The sequence below is a fragment of the Amblyomma americanum genome, chromosome 1, assembly GCF_052857255.1.
Source record: "Amblyomma americanum isolate KBUSLIRL-KWMA chromosome 1, ASM5285725v1, whole genome shotgun sequence".
NCBI classification, from domain to species: Eukaryota; Metazoa; Arthropoda; class Arachnida; order Ixodida; family Ixodidae; genus Amblyomma; species Amblyomma americanum.
The window spans coordinates 417,804,721-417,823,941 of record NC_135497.1 but is presented as its reverse complement, the minus strand read 5'-3'; the positions used below and the strand labels follow the sequence as shown (position 1 = coordinate 417,823,941).

General features: G+C 48.9%; 1 protein-coding gene and 1 pseudogene across 1 annotated transcript in view; one reads left to right on the top strand and one right to left on the bottom strand.

Moving 5' to 3' along the window:
* Ccn (cellular communication network factor protein Ccn) overlaps positions 1–19,221 on the bottom strand; it is a 348,489-nt gene that overhangs the window by 239,864 nt on the left and 89,404 nt on the right. The window lies entirely within an intron of this gene.
* LOC144124552 (uncharacterized) lies at positions 11,559–17,871 on the top strand (annotated as a pseudogene).

The window sequence follows — 19,221 nt, the reverse complement described above, 5'->3', positions numbered from 1 at the left end:
TCCTCAGAACCTTGCCAGCAGCAACGGCTCTCTGAGGCCTTTCATTCAACACCACATCTGAGGGAAACATTGCACGCGCTTTGCTGATCAAACAGCGTGCTGCGGTGTCGACTGTCGCGTGTTTCTTGACTAATTACGTAGTGTGATCGCAGACTACCCTTTGACTGATTGTGCTGCAGGCGTTGCGATTTCTTCGTTCGGGCATTGCTTCTGGGGTATTGAAGCGGAAAAGAATCAGGACCCGTTCTGCCAAACTGTAGAGGCCGCTAGCTGCCTGCCGTTTATAGATGCTGTCACAAAACGCACGTATAATCACGATGAATACACAGCCGCTGGTTGAACGTTTTCCTTGCTGAAGTGCATATACAGCGTTAATCCAAACTAAGGGGCATATCGCATATGTTTGTTACAGCTTCGCTGTATAAAGAACGAGCAGACGAATGAAAGCCGTTAAAATTCGTCCGTGCATGCCGGCTTCTTGTACTGGGTGCATGATGACGCGCTCTGGAAAACTTGTTTCTATATTGAATGAAATGGGAGGTCATGCTGCATGCATGCAGTACACATATATTTTCAGCATTTATAGAAACATACCTGCCTTTCCACTGCGCAGAAAACACGGAAGACCACGCGCTCAATGCGCTTCACACGTTGAAAACGTGCATGCATGCGGGTGTCGAAATGCAAGGCTACTATAAAGAAAAATGCATTTTAAAATGTCAGAACGCCCGCCGCCTGCACAAAGCAGCCTTTTCAGCGGCTGACGCGGGAACAAAGCCGCTTCACCAGCTTCCTAGCAAGCACAACAGAGCGCTAAAGCCGTTGAGAGCGTTCCGTCCTGAACTTGCTGCGTACAAGGACCGCGCGCAACCCGAGTACGCAGAATGCGAGGTGAACTATTCACCGCTCGTTTTTGGGTCTAGCCTTTATCCTCGTCTTCTGTTTCGCGGCGTTTCAATTGTGAGAGTGTTCGCATTTGTGGCTGCGCTCACCGCACTGCTGTCCACGTATTTCGACGGCAATTGCCTATTAACGGTGGAATAGCGTTTCCCGAGAAAACACGGTAGACACGTCACAGCCGCTGCTATGCTAATCTTCGAGCAGCGCCGCCACGTTCACTTCACTTTTACGCAATTTTTCGGTTTATAAAAAGTTTGGTTTCGGCAAGAAATGACATATTTGCCTTCATGTGACGGTAACCTGTCAGTATAGCCTAACTTTGTATTCCCATTTACTGTAACTTTGGTGTACCAGAAAAAAAAATATCTTGCAGAACTTTCATCATTGCGAAATGACGCCTCAGACCACTCGGCCATCGCTACCACTTTTTGATGCATGGTATTAATGTAACCCGTTTATGTACACTGAATCGATGCGCAGACGCTATCACGAAGTCGCCCTCTGGTGACCAGGAATAGAGTGCTCAAAGGTAGTGCATTTGAAGCCTGAAAGAACTCCTGCAGGATTCGCACACCTCAAGAGTTACAAGTTTGAGCAAAACACCAATAAAGGCGACCACTTCGGAGGAAAGTTATATTCCTTATAGACGTCCTTCAGCTGGAGCATCATGTAGATAAAATGCTTTCTCTTCGTAGCGGTGAGTTCCGCCTTTTTGTCGAACATGCGCGCTTTTCACCGGCTATGCTGTCCAAAGAGGAAAATCATGACAAAAGGTTATTGATTATGGTGCGTTGCAGTCACATATCGCACGGCAGCTATTGCCTTCCACGCTATACAGCCGCAGCATAGTGCGGTATTTCGATATATTAACGTCACTTACAAGAGAATGAGTGGCTATTATGATGAAAAGGGGCGCTGTTTTAACTCCTTACAGCTCTACACTTTCTACTCGCGCATGTGAAGATGAGTTAAGTTGAGTTTATGGGTGCTTAATGTCACAAAGCGACTCAGGCTTTGAGGGACGCAGTAGTGAAGGGCTCTGGAAATTTCGATCACCCAGGGTTCTTTACCGCACACTGACATCGCGCAGTACACGGACTCCAAGAATTTCGCCTTCATCGAAATTCGACCGCCGCGGCCAGGACCCCACCTGCGTCTATTGGGTCAGTAGCCAGGCGCATAATCTCTGATCCACCGCGGCGGGTTTACATGTAAAGATGAAGCCCCAACAGACAAGACGTTATTTCTCACACGAAGCTCCCGTTTTTGGCACGGCCACACTCAAATCCTCGAGCTTGGCCGCCACTCGGAACAACCGTTGTTAGTGAGTCGTGCAGGTAGGCTGAGCGATTTAAGAGCTACGGCGAACCACGCGACGAGCGTGGCTGGATCGGTCGACGGCGACCGTGGCTTAGGCCTAAAGCACATAGCCGCGGTGCACGGTCCCCCGACATCGCCGCCTTGCTCACCCAGCATGGACACCTCGGGTGCCCGACCCCATGTCTTCATGCCGTAAAGAGCGACGAACGACTACGGTAATGAAGCTGACAGATCACACCAAGCCTGTTGCCATCAGATTTGCAGCCCTCGGACCTTCAATCCTTCAAGCCGCTGTATCTCGTCCAAATAATAACGCGCGGTTACCTACATCAAGCTAAGCACGACGCAAAATCTTCTTGTTATCGGCGCTTAGCGAATGTCCGCGACCCGCAAGCTCCTAGCCATTGGCTGAACTCTCCCTCTTTGGAAATCAACAGGCCGTGAGTCCAACTAAGGCTTTTGATCCCTCCATTACTAGAGCAGTGCTGCACGACGTACCCCTTCATTACACTTCTAACCAAGTTCGGGAATTATTATGCATAAAAGGCCGCCGAATCATCAATTTCCAACCCTGCGGGAAGTCATATTCCATTATCATCACCGTAGAAGGCCTCAAACTGGCACGCGAAGCTATCTTTAGAGCGCAGCTTTAGGCACCGCGTTTACTGATAGCCTCCATACATAGAACGTGCACCGCTACCACCTGCGCGAAAGCAGATGCGGCTAATATGGCAGCAGGCAGATGCCACAGCTACCTTTTCATTTCAAGCGGCGCACATTGGACGGTTTGTAAACAACGAATAACTGCCTTGCCCAAGTTGTATGCATAGTGTAAACGCGTGAACCACAAGGGACGAAGATAGAAACGGACAGGACGGAGCGCGCCGCATACAACAACAAATACTACATAGGACATACCGGCCGTTGCATTAACATCACACTACAGGAGTACCACGCAGGTGTAAGCTCATTGGCGGAGGGAGGGCAACCGGCCGACCACTGTCGCCGCTGCCATTACTGCATGCCTCGGTCCCGCAAAACTAGAATCTTGAAGAATTTCGCATCCCAAATTAACCGAGAAATTTTCTAAGCATACTGCATAAAGAAAGAATTCGGCTCGCACGTAAGCAAAACATCAGTCTCGCTAACTGAAAAACACTTCTCACATCTTTATGGAAATCTGTTCCACACACGCCGGCATGGCAGTGTTTTGTGATGGGTGTTTGTTAGTTTCCAGGTGCGATTATGACGAATGTATAAACGCGAGGTCTCTGAAGTAAAACTCAGTTGAAGTTCAGCGCTCCGTCCGGTCCGTTTCTTTCTTCGTCCCTTGTCGCTTGCGCGGTTACAATATAAATACAAGTTAAAACCTCCAACTAGCCCACCTTTCCCTGTTTCTAGCCTTGCCCAAGAGAGGGTATCTTAACCGTTGTCTAAGTTTTCTGCCTCAGTATATCACAGAATCAAGCTGCGATCAAAGTACTCATTAGGCGAATACAGCAATGCTTAGTCTTTTTTTTTTTTGCTCAGTGGTTACCCAACTGTACCCTCATCACGTCAAGTGCAGACAGTGCGTATGCTGTCTCAGTCTAGATCATCACGCCGACGTTTGCCCCGATCTCTTGTGGAAAGCAGTTTACTTCCGCCTAAACCACACGTCATTGACACACGGACCCACTTCATGACTGCCAGGTCTTCTTGCACAACTAGCATGGTGAACATCCCAGTACCGAACCGCCCTGTCCAGCCACGAAGCCATTAGTGACAAAACTCTAGTTGGTCGAAGTCGCGTTAAGGAGCTCAAACTGCCGCCATCCACTGACACCGGTGCATGACCAAAGCCCCGTAAATCGAACCGCTAAGTACCTTTTGAGAACTCACGAAACCAAAGCTGCTGCCGTGACCCCCAAGCAGCCCAAGGTTATCAGAGCCAAAATTAAGGCCAGCAGCAATGCAACAGACCCCACAATACGCAAGTGCAGCAGCTCCCCAACCCTGCTTTCGCGTGGGGCTAGGCGCCACACGTCCCGTCTACACCGTCGCATTGCGGTCCTCATCAACCAACAACTGCGTCAGTAAGCTACAGTGCATCCACAACACCAGACATTGCACCCGCATCGGTGAACGTCAGTGGCCCAACGTCCACCCCACTGAATCTTAAACCTCAGAACATACACTTTCAGCTTATACATCACCGCCAGCAACCTTTCAGCTACACGCTGCACCACAGGACATACAGGCAATTAATTGTTACAAACACGATATCGCAAATATCGCCTATACTATTGGGACAACAAATGAAACCATTCCTTTGAAGCGCCTTTCGTCCTACAACTTCTTATGCAAGCGCAAGAAGGCTTCTCCGCCCTTGTCTCAACGCTTCAAGCGACGTACTCTGCCCGCACCTCTGCTCTGGAATCAGTGAATCGACCGCATAAATGCCCCTCGCAACAGCGAGAGGCTATGCACCATGAATAACCCTCCTTGGTCTTTGAACAAATCCACCCCATCGTCCATCTTCATAATGCGGCAATGGAATTGAAGAGTACTAATTAAAAAACGTAATTTTCTACTTCAGTGCCAGATGTTAAATAAAACGCAGTCCGATATCACTGTGCTCCAGGAAACCAACGCACAATTTTCATTCAGGGGCTACGATGTCTACACTCGACCAAGAATGTCTCAACGACATCGCGGTGCCCACCAAAACACGAAAACCTCCACTATGACTTCCACAAACGTCCGGAAAGATCTGCCTACCGCTCAGCGCGACACATCCCCCTTGAATAAGCTAACACAGGAACATTCACCACTACAGTCGAAAGAAGCGCGAGTCTACACGTCCTCAACACATGCTGGCAAGGTTGGCAGTAACGCGTTACAAGTAACGGCGTTACCGGTAACGCGTTACTTTTTTCGATAACTTGGTAACATATTCGTTACCATTTCGAAACTGTAACGAGAAACGTACTTACGTTAACATTTTTTATAACGTGAGGTGTCACGTTGCTAGTTACTTTTTATTGCAATTGTCCCATCCTCCACCCCCTTTTTTAGAAAAAAAAAAGCGCGGAGCACCTAATATGATGTTGCAAATAAACAAATTGTACAGGTGTTCCCGAAGACCCTTGTTGCGGCTCGCATGCATACCAGAAAACACCTGCACAGAATACCCATAAAGCACGAAACACGTGCACGAACACGCACTGATAAACTTGCCTTCACCTAACTCCTCTTCCCGAACCACTCACACGCACAACTCTCTACGGAGTAGAAGCATGCCGAGCATTCGTGAACATTACTTTTTTCATAATTACTGTAAATTTTGAGAGTTCAGCGATGTTTTTTTTTGTGAAGCTAGAATTGATGATGAAGTGTCATTTTGTGTTTTATGTCACGTTCAGAAAATGGCTTCACCATGTACCACGGAGTTAGAACCCATCTCAGGTAGCTGTACAGGCAACTCTAGGTCACTGTAACATTGCTAAGCTCGTGAACATCTGTGCAAAGTATTCTCGTTAAATCAGGATTTCGGGTAAAATCGTTGTTTGGGCTAGACGTTTTATGAGAAATATGAGCTTTATAGAACTGTTATCGTCAGTTCTTGCTGCGAAGACGCACTGATTAAAATTTATTGTCATGGAGTAACGCCAAAGTAACGTGCGGTACTTTATTTCGGTGAGCTTGCAGTGAACGTCGCACCAGGCGCATTAATAAGCGCGATACAGCTAGGGCGCTCTCTGACCAAATTTCAAGCTGCCTAGTCCGCCAATTGATTATGCACCCACTCCCTTTGAAAATTGTGACGAGGGCATCAATTTATCATTTCAACTCACCGAATTCGACCTGACACACTTCTAACTCAACCTGCGTAAAACTCCTGGCGTGGGTCAAGTCACCTACAGCGCACTTCGTAACCTTCTTTATTACAAGTTATTCGAACAACTGGACCACTTAAATCATTTTTGAAAGACAGGACGTCTACCACCTGTCCGAAAAAAAAACAATGTCATTCTTGTACCATAACCAAGCAGACGCAGGAATTCACCAGCAAACCTCCGTCGTACATCACTCACTTCCTATATGGGAAAGGTTATGGAGATAATGATGTTCGCTGGCCATGAGCGGCACCTAGAACAGGGCCATTATCTAACCCCTGCAATCATTGGCTTCAGCAAGCACGTACGCTGCCAAGATGTTGCTGCATGAGTATACCGAAACGTATATGCAGTCCTCAGCGCTGCCGAACTGCGCGTTATTGCGGATCTGGATATTAAGGGTCGTTCGGGCAATGTCTCCCACACTGGAGTCCTAGTGAACTTTAGGGAAACCGATCCAAGAGTCTTTCTGATAGGACAGTAAGACTCATTGGCCCGGATAATCAGCCCTCGCTACCCGTTCACATCAAACAGCGCACACCCCAATTTCGGTTCTATCCCCCACGTTGTGTAACTTGCTAATGAAACATCTTACGGATAAACTTGCCGCCGTCCTCCATCTCCAATGGGCCATGCGGGACCTAACTCCCCAGCTCAAATTTTATTCCCTAACTTAGGAAGGGGCCCGTAACTAAATGTTACCTGTAAATAATCTTATGAATGGAGTTCTGAATCTTGCTTATTTTTAATTTATTTTTATAATCAACCAGCACGAGACTAAAAGACGAATATGTAGTTCTTCAGTGTTTCAAAAAAACATTAGGCAGGACACACATATAAAAATGCCTTTGTGGATCTTTATCATCTAGATCAACTCTTCTCCTGTAGCATTTTACATTTAACCGTCGATATTCTGTTCTTTTTTTTCAAGACTGCGACCTATTCCTCCCTTTTGCGCTACTCTATTACGACCACATTGTTGTTCCTGCGCACATACAAGTAAGATCTGTAAAATTTGGTGCGTTATTATTACGAATGCTATCCCAATGAGCGCTTCGCAAGCGTAAGAAAGGCATGCAGGATAGCACGTGCTTCCTGAATAACGCATTCGGTCAGGTTGTTTGAATGGGGAGGCGAAGCTAAGGAAAGAAGTGTAAAAAGTCTTGATGGTTAGAACACAGTGCTCTTCACTGCCTGCAAGGAATTCAGAAGATATGCCGACATACTACAACACGAACCCCTCCAGGAGCCTTCCCGATACCCCGACGTTGCCGGCCTATTTAAACCAACTTCCACTGTTTTGTATCGCTCCTTGCTGCCACTCGAGAAATAAAAAAGGGAAAAAAGCTCGTCGTGAATCTCATCTCTTCCGCCTTCGGCACCGTTCTATCGCTGTCAGCAACATTCAAAAGAAACAACAAAAACTGCTACTTTGATCTCGGCACTGGCCAGATTTCTATCAACTGTCGACCTTTTTTGAGTTCAGTGGATTGAGGGCAAGTACAAGACATTTATTTATTGCTTATGGCAGGCACTCCAAGTTTCCCAGAATCGCGAAGCGATTCTTTCGCATTGCGAGCCATGTATTTCGCTATATTAGTTTGCAGGAGCGACAGATACAGTGCCCATCTAAATAAGGTGAGTATATTAAGATTTTTTTGCCATTAATACTGAGCAACAGTGAGAACGTGGTTGTATCATTGCCGAAACCTTTTAAGTGCTTTGGCCTGGAGGCAGGTAACCAGTAAAGCTCCCTGCATGTTAAACAGAGCGAAATTGCTTTCAGGATGAATTTGAAATTGCACCGAATCCGCATTTACTATTCTACGGAAGGTTCACGTTTGTATTCGCGTGAGCTTTTACCTCAGTACCTGAAATGACACATTGGGAAGCTTTATTTGAAAGTACTAGGCACTAAACTGATATTTTTGGCTTCCTTTCCTCCCTGCCATCTCTTTTCTTCTGAACGACGCACACTTGATGAGTCCAGGAGTTTTTGTGGAGTTGCTCTTGTGAGGCCGAATTAAGCTCGTGTCCTGGCTGCTCCAAGAGTGCGTCCTTGTGGAAGTAGGAAAAGAAAAGACGCGCTGCTAGGATTTTGCTGTCTCGAAGGCGAATATACTTGCGCAGGATAGACTAAGGGGGCGCCGCGCGACTTTAATTATCTTGTAGCCAACCAAGTTCTATTCCTTTCTACTCACCAGCATCCATCGCAGACAAAAACACCCCCAACAATTTTCGACGAAAGCATTTTTCAGCGGGAAACGGTTTATGAAAGGCTTTTTTTTTCATATAAGGGAAGATTTCACTATAACAACCAATATATACACAGATCACCCGGCGGCAGTCTTGTATTTTTCCTATTGACATTTTTGCTAACGGCAAAAGGATTCCATATTGGTTTTCTATGGCAGCCATAACTGTTCGATGCGATCACTGAAAACACTTTAAAAGAAACATCTTGCTGCATATCAGAAGAATAGACCATTATCTTCAATATTTTCTTAACTGTGTCTTACAATTTTATCATTTTCAAAAATTCTGTCCGTGAATGTTGGACATGACTGTCGCAAAAATGCACTTTTTAGTACCTCGTAGCGTTTTGTAGGGGGAATAGCATTTCGTAGGGGGAATAAGACATTGTTCGTTCCAATACACCTATTAATAAATAAATTGCTTTGCCTCTGGCCACTAATTAATACAATCAGATGCACAATTTAATTAAGCTGCCTATTTTTAAAATGCCTTTATCTTCAGCTTTAAATAACTTTCGTTTAGCGTTCCTTCCCCATCGACGATGGTGTCCGCAAGTTCAGTGGCTTTAGCACCGTGCTCATGCAATCTCTGCTCACCGACGTCCTGTGGAGTAGGTCGCCTCCGCTCGGGTGCTATTGGCGGCTTGCCTGCGCCGTCTGATCTTCAGTGATGTTCATAAATGCCTCCTTATGAGCGGACTCAGGAAGTGCTTGAAGCGAAGAGAATGTTCATGGAGGAACAACGGTTCTATTTTCTCTAATGAGGAACCAAGTTCTTTTCATCGCCAGAGTAATAATGCCTCAGGAGATTCTCATGAAAATTATTTTTCGTCAGTCGTTCAGATAGCCTTTCAGTGCTTCTTTCAGAATTCTTAATTTCGCATTTCCGAACTTCATCTCTCTCCCTGCAGCAGTCGCACTGCTGCCTCAATATGGCATCGGCTTGCTGCTTCATCAGCAATCGTTTGGAACATTCGCTCCCCCATCAACGTCACAAAATCGTTCGTCACATCGTCACAAAATTCAGGCGTGCGTGTTATGCATTCCATTCAACTTCGATTACAAAAAAAAACTATATGACGATTACACACTCGTAATAATGTGTACTATGAGCGCTAGCAGGTTTTCCGTTGTGCGTCAGGAGGACTTTGCAGTCTTTCACAGCCCGCATGGACTCATGCACGCACACTTAGTGCTTCGTACGCGCCTTATGATCGGGCTCAGCCTGCTGCAAGCGCTTAGACGGGTGCGACGTCCATTGGCCTACCTTTACCCGCTCGTTTGCCTGCCGCGACACTCTCCAAAGCTTCTGCGCAACGTTGTTCTTCCATGCGACTGACGCGAGCTTGACCCGGCAAAAGTCAGCTGCGATATTGGCAGCGAAACGTCAGCGTTCTCCGCTTCATTGGCGCCCTCTATTGTCGAAGCTCACTAGCTTCATGCTCCTAGTAGCGGGCTACTCACCGTCTGCGTACGCGGTGCGCCCTCCTGTCCGTTCCTCCTTGCATTTCCTCCTGAGCTCTCGTCGGCGTATGTGCGGACGCTTGGTGTTGACTGCCACTACTACGCGTAGGCGAGGAGCCTTCGCCTTAAGAGCTAGCGCTCCGAAACTCTCAGACGTTTTGCCGCCCTTCGGGAGCTGTGTTGCAACCCAGCTACTGGTCTCCACGATACCAAAACGTTCTAGGCATGCTACCTGGGCAACATAAGCCCAGATGGCACACCCTATACAGAGCGCACACTCATCCCTAGCAGGGCAGGCCCAGATGGGCAACACTATCTTTTGGCGGAATTCACCGCGGGTACGTGCCTTCGGTTGCGACTTTCTACGACAATGACACCACTTACGCCGAAAAAAGTCCTCCGTGGAGCTACGGCAGTATCGTGTTTAATGCTGGTCTCCCAATGTGCAACGCAGAACCTCTTGATCAACATTTTCTGATGAGAGGAAGGCTATGAAAGAATCAATCTAATTACCCGTACTCTTTGGAGCATATATGACCGCAGCGGTGGCCTATTCGTCTGAGCGCTCGCCTCCGATACGGGAGGTGCGGGGTTCGATCCCCACTGCCGCCTGGTACCCAGCGGTCATAAAATGGGTACAAGCTTTCCCCTGCCTGGTGCTCGGCTTCTTTAGAGTGAAATGCTTGCGAAATGGGTATTTGACTCCACCTTGAGTAGAAGAAAAATCCTTATTTGTACCATGGCGCTCTTTGGCCACAGATGCCCTTGCGCCATAAAAAATCATGATGATCATCATCTCCGGCGAATATTCTAATGCAAATGAGGCGGTTCTAGTTAAGTCGACAGTTGTACACTCTCATTAAGAACAAGCTCTTTCTTTCCTGTATTCGTTTTGGCTCAGCTGCTGCCTAAAATTGTTACAATGATAAGTTTTACCTAAAGCGATTCTGGATGCTCTTCAAGCGTCTCGCTGAACACGGCGATATCTTCAAGGTATGCGCAGCAGTGCTCCGAGAGTGCGGTAGCAACAGCCCGTTCATAACCCTCTGGGAGGTCTGCGCTGTGTTTTTGAGCCCGGACGGCATTACTTTCCACGCAAACTGGCCCCGGTGACAGGCAAAAGCGGTAAGCAGCTGAGCCGATCGGGCTAGCGGAACCTGCCAATACTTCGGTGGGCAGCGGTCATAAAATGGGTACAAGCTTTCTCCTGCCTGGTGCTCGGCTTCTTTAGAGTGAAATGCTTCCGAAATGGGTCTTTTATCCCACCTTGAGTAGAAGAAAAATCCTTATTTGTACCATGGCGCTCTTTGGCCACAGATGCCCTTGCGCCATAAAAAATCATGATGATCATCATCTCCGGCGAATACTCTAATGCAAATGAGGCGGTTCTAGTTAAGTCGACAGTTGTAGACTCTCATTAAAAACAAGCTCTTTCTTTCCTGTTTTCGTTTTGGCTCAGCTGCTGCCAAAAATTGTTACAATGATAAGTATTACGTAAAGCGATTCTGGATGCTACTTCCGCGGTTTCATTCCTTTATAGTTGTCGATATCTTCACTCAGATTGCACGCATCTTTTTCTGCTGAATAAAATTAAGGTACTTAGGAACAGCTGTACCTTTGAGTGCATTGACTTTTCTTCAACTGTCAATACCACGAAACAAATGCGCTGATTGCGTATGTCCAGATTAAAAAACAAGCGCTTCATTGAAGATGAAAAATGAAAGCAGATTTGCTGGGCGCAATGGGCAATTCGTTAGTCAAGAGGCGCAGGACTCCTTTTCCCAAGATTTTTCTCCCCCTTCAGAGTGAGGCCCGCCAGCTGCGTCAGCTGCGTCAAGATGCAGATCACCAACCCTTTCTTGTTCCTCGTCCAGGTATCGCTTGGGTTGCTGCCAGCAATGACAAGGCCTCCACTGGCGTGCGATGCGCCGACGGACCGGCTTCAACTTCGCTGCGGCGTCCGTGGAAATCTGATACCACATCCAGCTTCAGTGGATCACCGTTACTACAGTGTCGTGGCCGTCGGCGGCACTCTCTCGGAACCAGGAAACTCATCGCCAGCGGCACCAACATTTGGCTCTATAAATCAAAGCACCGACCGTCTACTCGGCAGTGGGCACGGCAGCTGCGTCAAGATGCAGATCACCAACCCTTCCTTGTTCCTCGTCCAGGTAACGCTTGGGTTGCTGCCGGCAATCACAAGGCCTCCACTGGCCTGCGATGCGCCGACGGACCGGCTTCAACTTCCCTACGGCGTCCGTGGAAATCTGATACCACATCCAGCTTCAGTGGATCACCGTTACTACAGTGTATTGGCCGTCGACGGCACTCTCTCGGAACCAGAAAACTCATCGCCAGCGGCACCAACATTTCCCAAGCAGCACAGGTCATCGGCCCAATATTGCACCAGGATGGCCCCATCCTGGCCCTTTGTAGGGCCGGCCTTTGCCAATGCGGTTCCAATGTTGGGCCAATCACTTGTGCTGCTTGGGTTGGCTCTATAAATCAAGGCACCGACCGTCTACTCGGCAGTGGGCACGGCAGCTGCGTCAAGATGCAGATCACCAACCCTTTCTTGTTCCTCGTCCAGGTGAGGAAATGCTACGGCAAATCATTTCGTAGTAACAATGCCTGCTGGATACTGCTGCCGTGCCCGCGGCCACTTGTGGATGTACTCTTGCGCATCTGTTTTTCACTGCGATTTCTTCTGTTAATGGGAGGTGACGTTGAATCTAACCCCGGGCCTGGGGACTCTTCGCTTGCCGATCAACTGAAGGCCATTGCGAATGATATTGCCACGGACCTGGCTCGAGCTACCTGCGCGCTAAGCCGTGACGAGGACGAAGTGGTCGCGTTCGCGTGAGGCGCGCTCGAGCTGGCTCTGTTCTGGGCGATTAAAAACCTCGGCCGTTCTGCGGTCCCCCCTCTACGTCTACGACTGTTCTCCGTCTGGCCTGTGACATCTGGTGGAGGTCGCTTGGGTATTCTCGGCTGATGCTCCATCCTTCCTCGGAGAGCCGAAGCACAAGCCCGGTGCCTCTTGTGCGAACCCCCGTCCATCGTGTCAGCCGCAGGCTCCGCGGCTTGTCTCCAGAATTCGGACTCCAGCCTCAAGAGAGCGCACCCATGGCTACGACCACGGCAGAAAGGTCAGATAGCGCCCCGTTCATACCTGCTTCTTTTGTGAGCCTGCAAAATCCCCGGATCCCGAAGCCCTTTCACGGCGGATACTCGGAGGACGCCCAAGACTGGCTTGATCAGTTCGAGCGCGTTGCGCGTTTCAACGGCTGGGACGACAGTGCTAAGATTCCGGAACGTTTACTTCAGCTTAGAAGACGCCGCTCGGATCTGGTACGAAAACCGCGAGACGAGTCTAACGACGTGGCAGGACTTTCGTCGCCAGCTGTTGGAGACTTACACCAGCAGCGATCGCCGTGAACAGGCCGAGCGTGAATTGACCGCTCGCATTCAGCTACCAAACGAGAACGTAGCGATGTACGTGGAGGAAGTGACGCGCCTCTGCAACCGAGCGGACCCGACCATGAAGGAAGAGAAAAAGCTCAGACACCTGATGAGAGGCGTGAAAGAGCAAATGTTCTGCGGTCTTGTGCGAAGCCCGCCCAGAACAGTCGCCGAGTTCCTCTCCGAGGCTGTGCTCATGGAGAGGGCGCTCCAGCAACGGTACAATTTCTACGACCGGCAGCTAAACCCTATCTCGGCTCTACACCCCCTGGATGCTGCTTCGGGGGCCAATACAAGCTCCCTTCGGGACATCGTGCGTTCTGTGGTCCGTGAGGAGCTGCAGAAACTTCAGGGGATTTTTCCTGTTGACTCTCTGACTAGCGCCATTCGGGAAGAAGTTCAGCAGGCGCTCAGATCGCCCGTCGCTCCAGTAGAGCCGCCACCACAGCCAGCTGCTTGGCCGCCAGCGACGTATGCGGACGTGCTGCGCCGTCCTGCGCCGGTTCCCTGCGCGCCACCGTATGCCCCTTCGGTAGTCGCAGTACACGCCGAGCAGCCGGTTCCCTACTGGCAAGCTCGAGGACAGGCGCCGAGGAAGACCGATATTTGGTGTGTGCCAGACCGACGTCCCCTGTGTTACCATTGTGGCGAGGCCGGTCACATCTTCCGGCGGTGTCCATATCGGCCTCTGGGATTGCGAGGCTTGTCTGCAGGTAGTCCCCGTCCACGGCATGCCGAACAGCCTCAGGAGTTTGACGAATACGTCACCCGCCGGCGTGGTTCACCACCTCCTCCGCGCCGAACGTCCCGATCGCCCTCACCTCGCCATCCGTCGCCTCGTCAGTCCGGTTATGGACCTGGTGCACAGCGTGGGTCCTCGAGCCCGCACCGGGAAAACTAGAATAGGCGACCTTTGGAGGCGAGGCCGCCGAACGCCGTATTGCCGAAAAGCTTCCACCGACGCGCCGACTGACCCTTCCCGAATCGACTACCACGATACCGACGACGACGACGACGACGAAGACGGCGCCGACGACTGGGTCTGGTAAGACCAAGGTCTCCCTTGACATACCCGTGCTGATTGACTCTAAGGAGGTTAGCGCACAAGTGGATACAGGTGCGGACTACTCGATAATGAGCGGTAGGATGGCTAAGGTGCTGAAGAAAGTTATGATGCCGTGGGCAGGGTCACAGATACGTACGGCTGGTGGCCACGTGGTTACGCCGCTCGGAATGTGTACGGCAAGAATTACGGTGCGCGGATGCACGTTCGTGGCAACGTTCCTCATTTTGCCTGAATGCTCACGAGACGTCATTCTCGGTCTCGACTTTCTTCGAGAAAATGGTGCGACTATAGACCTTCGAAATCGATTGGTTACATTTTCAACTGAACTCGCTGCCACCAAACCCGCCCCCGAGAATTGCAGAGCCGCACTGCGTATATCCGACGATGCCGTAACGGTGCCTCCACGGGCAAGTATTCTGGCTAGGGTCACTTGCGACGCGCCACATTGCCGACAACGTGTTGTTGAGCCAAATGTCTCTCTTTTGCTCACCATGTGTGTTTGCGTAGCAAGAGGGCTCGCCTTTCTATCTGACGGTCGCACTGAAGTCCTCGTGACCAATTTCAGTAATGAACACCGCCATTTATTTGGTGGCACAGCCATCGCCCACGTCGACCCCATCCAAGAGGTGGCTGAGTGTTTCGCATGCCTACAAGACACGCCTGGTGAAGTTGACGAAGAGGCAGTACGCGCCGTTTACATAAACGAGGGCGTCCCGCCAGCAGAAAGGCAGCAATTGCAAGAATTGGTGCTGCAGTTTAAGGACTGCTTTACCTCGTCGTCTAAGGTACGTCAGACGCCCATCACTAAGCATCGGATAGTCACGCACGATGGCGCGCGCCCAATCCATCAACAGCCTTATCGCGTATCTCCCCGAGAGCGGGAGGCCATCCAAACGCAAGTGAAGGAGATGCTCAATGACGGCATAATCCAGCCATCGAATAGTCCCTGGTCGTCTCCTGTCGTTCTCGTAAAAAAGAAGGATGGCACGCTGCGCTTCTGTGTGGATTACAGAAAACTTAACAGCGTAACAAAAAAAGATGTCTATCCGCTACCTCGTATAGATGATTCTCTCGACAGACTGCGCCAAGCAAAATACTTTTCTTCGGTAGATCTGCGCAGCGGATATTGGCAAATAGATGTTGATGAGAGGGACCGGGAGAAAACCGCCTTTGTCACCCCGGACGGCCTCTATGAATTTCGTGTGCTCCCCTTCGGACTCTGCTGTGCTCCAGCAACGTTCCAGCGAATGATGGATATCGTGCTCACCGGCCTTAAATGGTAAACATGTCTAGTATACCTGGATGATGTAATCATTTTTTCAACAACGTTTTCGGAACATTTGCAGTGGCTCAGAGTGGTGTTAGAAGCCGTCCGATCAGCTCATCTTACTCTAAAGCCGCAAAAATGCCATTTTGGATTTACTGAATTGAAGTTTCTCGGGCATGTTGTCAGCTCCGAGGGCATCCGGCCAGACCCTGACAAAATTTCTGCCGTCGCGGACTTCCCGGTTCCCACTGATAAAAAAGCCGTCCGACGATTTCTAGGCCTTTGTTCGTACTACCGACGTTTCATAAAAAACTTTGCTAAGCTGGCCAGTCCTCTGACGCGCTTGACACGAGATGAGGAGCCATTTTTGTGGGGTGCCGAGCAGCAAACTGCTTTTGACGATCTACGACGTCGGCTACAATCACCACCAGTACTAGCCCATTTTGACGATGATGCCGCCACTGAAATTCACACGGACGCCAGCAACGTCGGTCTTGGAGCGGTTCTCGTCCAGCGTCCGAACGGTGTCGAAAAAGTAATCGCTTATGCTAGCCGTGCACTTTCCCGTGCAGAGTGTAACTACTCTACAACTGAGAAGGAATGTTTGGCTGTAGTATGGGCCATCACAAAGTTCCGCCCCTATCTGTATGGCAGGCAGTTCAAGGTTATTACTGACCACCACTCATTGTGCTGGTTGACAAACTTGAAGGACCCATGTGGCCGCCTAGCACGTTGGGCATTACGCTTACAGGAATTTGACTTCACGATCATCTACAAGTCTGGTCGCAAGCACACCGACGCTGACAGCTTGTCGCGTTCACCCGTGCAACCTTACGAAGGTAACGCAGAAGACGAAGCATTCCTTGGTGCAGTCACGTCGTCCGACATCATCGCACAACAACGTGCGGACGACGAGTTGAAGCTGCTCATGGAGCATCTAGAAGGTCACCATCCCTCGATACCCTCCCACCTGGCTCGTAGGCTGCCATCCCTATGTCTTCGAGGCGGAGTGTTGTATAAGAAAAACTCCGCCTCCAGTGGTAAGAGTTACCTTCTGGTTATACCAGCCGCCCTCCGCCACGAGATCCTCCTCGCCTGCCACGACAAGCCGACCTCTGGGCACCTTGGATTCACGCGCACACTTGCCAGAGTGCGGCAGAACTACTATTGGCCCAACCTTGCCTCATGTGTGAAGCGATATATTCGGACCTGCCGTGAGTGCCAGCGTAGGAAGACGCCGCCTCTGAAACCGCCTGGCATGTTGCAACCTATCATGCCTCCTAACATACCTTTTGAACAAGTCGGCATGGACCTCCTCGGACCATTTCCCTTGTCGTCGGGAGGAAACAGATGGATAGCTGTTGCAACCGATTACCTGACGCGTTACGCCGAAACGCAGGCTCTCCCTCAAGGCACAGCGTTCGAAGTTGCGCACTTCTTTATGCGTGCAATAGTGCTTCGACACGGCGCTCCGTCCGTCGTCATCACAGACCGAGGGAAGGCATTTACAGCTCAGCTTGTCCACGACTCTGTTCTGGGCGATTAAAAACCTCGGCCGTTCTGCGGTCCCCCCTCTACGTCTACGACTGTTCTCCGTCTGGCCTGTGACAATATTAAAGAAATCAAGGCGGAGAAAACTGTCACTAACCAGAAAATAAGCGCAATTGACAAGAAACTTGAAAAATTAACTGGGGCTCGAAAAACAAGTATTGGCTTGCACAAAGAGAGTAGCTGAGCTCGAGAAAAACCTTGCAGCTATGACAAAAAAAAATGATGAACTGGAAAATAGAAGTCGTCGTTCTAACGTCATTGTGTACGGCATTGAAGAAGATGCGAATGAAACTACTGAAACGCTGCTCCAATCTACTAAAGAAACCGTATTTCAGGGTCTGCTAGGGCTGAATATATCAGGAATCAAGAGAACACACCGGCTCGGAAAACCAGACAAAGATGATCCAACCAAATGCAGACCTGTAATTATGAAACTTCTCGATTACCGCGATAAGGTCAGCATTTTCAAACAATGCTCGAAATTGAAGGGCTCTGGCTTTTCAGTTAGTAAAGATTTTTCACGTGCTGTTCATGATATCAGAAAAAAAAATCTGGGACCGAACAAAAGAAAATCGCGACCGCAAAGAAAAGGTATTCTTAACCTACGATAAAGTGAGAATAAATGGACAACTGTTTGCTTGGGATAACAACCGAAACGACATTGTAGAAATGGAAACAAAAAACGGAGCACCACAACAAGAATCTTGAATGACCAGAAGCAAAAGCCTATTACCTTCCTCAACTTGAATGCAAGCAGCATAGCTAATAAGGTACCTGAACTAGAGGCTACTGTGCTGGCTATTGAGCCTGACATCGTAACCATCACTGAGACATGGTTACATCCTGGCATTTCAGACTCCGAATTTGTCCCACCCGGATATACAGTTATTCGCAAGGATAGACAATCTAGAGGTGGGGGCGTGGCAATTCTGCTTAAACAAGCAATAGTATACTCCATCATGCCGGAAGTGGCAGGTGTTGAAGCTGTATGGTGCAAGATCCATTTAACCGATGGCGTTGTTCACGTTGGAGCTGTCTACAGGCCTCCAAATTCTGATGCAATGTATCTAGACCCGTTTTTCGACTACATGCTTAGATATACTCCCGGCAGCAAAATTGTGATGGCTGGGGACTTTAATCTACCAGATATTAACTGGAAATCTCTTAGCCCCGGAAATGCTACAAATAACCTCATGATAGATTTCTTGTTCACGTTCAACCTTACGAAGATTGTCGACACGCCGACTCGTGTTCATAACCAAACCAGTTCTATTCTAGACCTATTCTTCGTTAGCGATCACTTTCCAAGCAGTGCCATAACAATAGAAACACTTCAAGAGCTATCAGATCATGAATTAATAGTGTGTAAATTGCCTATAACTGAAATTGTTAGCCCGGATCGTACTGAAAAACGTGTCTTCGCATTTAATAGGGCCAATGATGATGCTGTTATGACTTATCTCTTTCATGAATACGAGAACTTTTCCCATTTATGTCTAGATAAGCAGTCCAGTTTGACAGCGTCTGGCAGTTTTTTTAAAATCTTGTTATGCATTGCATGGAAAGCTTAGTCCCAACAGTTCGAAAAGTTGTCAAAAACCACAATCGCTGGATCACGCGCAAAATAATTCATATTAAACGAAGGATCAAAAGACTCAGACAGCGGAACAAATTTCGCTCCATCCCTGACTACCACCCTCGCCTTAATTCATTAAATAGCCAACTTAAACATGCAACTCGAAATGCAAAAGAACATGTCTGCAACACTACATTACAAAACTTTATTAAAACTGCACCAAGCAAATTTTGGCGTTACTTGAGCACAAAGCAAAAGATAAGACTTCCCATGTCATCTCTGGACGGCAAACTTAATGCAGATTCGTTCAACAAATATTTTCAATCGATCTTCACTGTTGATAAAAACCACATTGGCCAGACTGCGCCACAACACAATGGCCACGAGCATCTCGTTGGTACGCCTACAATTTCTAAGGCTGGTGTGCTATCCTTGCTTCTAAATGTTGATGAAAAGAAAAGTAGCGGCCCAGATGACATTCC